The sequence below is a fragment of the Apteryx rowi genome, unplaced genomic scaffold, assembly GCF_003343035.1.
Source record: "Apteryx rowi isolate R43461 unplaced genomic scaffold, aptRow1 scaffold_436, whole genome shotgun sequence".
NCBI classification, from domain to species: Eukaryota; Metazoa; Chordata; class Aves; order Apterygiformes; family Apterygidae; genus Apteryx; species Apteryx rowi.
Genome location: NW_020450690.1, coordinates 285,481 through 287,792, shown reverse-complemented (window position 1 = coordinate 287,792; position 2,312 = coordinate 285,481). Strand labels below are relative to the sequence as shown.

The 2,312-nt window shown below is 44.1% G+C and overlaps 1 protein-coding gene across 3 annotated transcripts in view; it reads left to right on the top strand.

The window, feature by feature from the left end:
- The first annotated feature begins 23 nt into the window (after window positions 1-23).
- The window catches only part of NDE1 (nudE neurodevelopment protein 1), a 21,923-nt gene continuing 19,634 nt past the window's right edge, over window positions 24-2,312 (top strand). For 2 of the 3 annotated variants that reach the window (XM_026076671.1, XM_026076669.1), the window contains exons 1-3: window positions 24-127; window positions 1,245-1,348; window positions 1,880-1,957. The gene's annotated coding sequence lies outside the window, so the exon portion shown is untranslated. Of the gene's footprint in view, window positions 128-1,176; window positions 1,349-1,879; window positions 1,958-2,312 lie in introns of those variants that run through there. The other variant, XM_026076670.1, reaches the window with a different exon arrangement.

Genomic DNA, 2,312 nt, shown 5'->3' with positions numbered 1-2,312 from the left:
GCCGGGGCCGGGGCAGGGCGGCCCCGGGCCTGCGTGGGGGCCAGGCTGCCCCCCGGGGCTCAGTAGTTGTGCTCGGGCGCCCTGCGGCAGCGGGGAAGGTGCTCCAGAGCTGAATGGGCTCTTGAAGGTGACGGTTTTCCCTTCTGACGCCTCGTGCAGAATTTAAACTTTCCCTTAGAGCTTTTTTTTCACAGAAAAAGGTTTCACAGGTTTCACAGGTTTTCCTTGATGTGGTGCAAAGGGCAGACAGTTTTAACAGTCCTAAGAGCCTCTTTCCTTGAAGATTGTGTATAGTCATAAGCCAAAGGAATGTGGCGAAGTGTCAATGCTCTTCAGTAATTTGCTGTTTGCTTGTTTTAGCAGAGGCATCTGGTCGTTCCTTACTGTCCTTCTCTGGGTCACTTTGGGCATCTTTAGCTCTGTACAAAGAAACACTACAAGCAGGAAGTATGCAGCTTGAAAATGTAAAACAATTATTTGCAGGCTAACAAAAGGGACTGGAGCATCTCTCATGAGGAAAGGCTGAGAGAGCTGGGACTCTTCAGCCTGGAGAAGAGAAGGCTAAGGGGGGATCTTATCAATATGTTTAAGTATCTGAAGGGAGGGTGTAGAGAGGATGAGGCCAGATTCTTCTGAGTGGTGCTCAGCGATAGGACGAGAGGCAACGGGCACAAACTGAAACACAGGAAGCTCTGTCTTAACGTGAGGAAAAACTTGTTTACTGTGAGGATGCCTAGCACTGGAACAGGTTGCCCAGAGAGGTTGTGGAGTCTCCATCCTTGGAGGTATTCAAAAGCCGTCTGGACACAATCTTGGGCAACATGCTCTAGGTGACCCTGCTTGAGTAGAGGGGTTGGACTAGATGATCTCCAGAAGTCCATTCCAACCTCAACCGTTCTGTGATTCTGTGAAAAAATAACAAGGTTTTAACAAGTTGGTAGACTAGGCATTAGTGTGCTCTCCACCCCCTGATAAGAGACCTGAGGTCTGCTGGCCAGACAGGAGTGTGGGCCTCCACTCCTACCTCAGCTTTGATAAGTTGTCATCAGCTACTGAATCTGTTGACATGGGTTACACTGCCAACCAATTGAAGATAACCTTTTAGGATTTCATAACTTTTTCTTTTAAGATTTCATAATTTTCCATGTTGGTGTTTTTCTCTCTTGAATTCTTGAGCTGCTAACAGCCCTCATCTCAACAATCCTACCTTTGTCTGTGATTTAACAGCTCTTACCTTTCTACAGACACAGCGCTGCCTCACAGTTTGGCGGTTCCCTCAGAAGCCCGGGCCGTGATCATGCAGCCAGGCCATGTCGTCAAAGCTGGGCCTCGGCTCCTCGGCATACAGGTAGCTGAGCCCCTCGCGGGGGGAGGCAGCAGTTAAGGAGCAGGGCAGAGGTTCCCCTCTCTGATAGCTCAGTATCTTTTGATTGTAGGTGACATAACCATGCTCGGTATTAGGCACAAACTTCACTTTACCTCTGCTTAATGGATTGCAGCCACCAGCAGGCTGAATCATCTTAGTGACAATGCTCATTTCTAAACCGAGTCCTGCCCCTGTTACCATGGTTCCTTCAGGATGTAATGTATCAGGGCTTTGAGCTGTGATGTGTTGTGCTTTACTTTGGTTTTTAATGAGCACTGGACAATTTCATGAAAAGTTGTTAGGTTGAGATACCAAAAAGGGTATTAAAGTAGTGAGAATGTATTTATAGCTTAAGCAGATGCAAATCTAATTTTACATATGCAGACTGTAAAGAATTATGTAATATCTTTAAATACACAGAAATAGTTTTAACTCATGTTAAATACTTGCTCTGCAGCGATAACAATATTTGTATATGATGTTCTAATTCGTATGTTTGTCACATCTTGCTAGGTATATCAATAATCCATAAAAACATCAGTAGTTTGTAATGCCGATTGATGATCAGTCCATAGAGCAAGTTGTTCTGTGGTAAGTTATTTAATTCTTGCAGCAAAGCAAATCTTTTCCTCTGTTTTTGACTAATGTTCCAGCTAATAAGCTACTGTTTATCATGTGATTAATCGAAGGTGCTATCATTAGATTTGTGATCTTCTGCTTGTATTCATTGTCCATTTGATAACCATTGAGTTCATCTATTGCTTTTAGCAAACTTTATCATAAATAAGCAATCGTTTCATCAGCAAGCACAGAAGAACTGTCAACATCATCAGGTTTTCTTGGCGCTGTCAGTCTTACTGCCGTGAACTGTTAATATTGGCTTCTCAATGCTTTATCTTTAGAGTGTTCTGTTTGGTTAGTTGTGGATGCCTTTACCTTTTTTTTT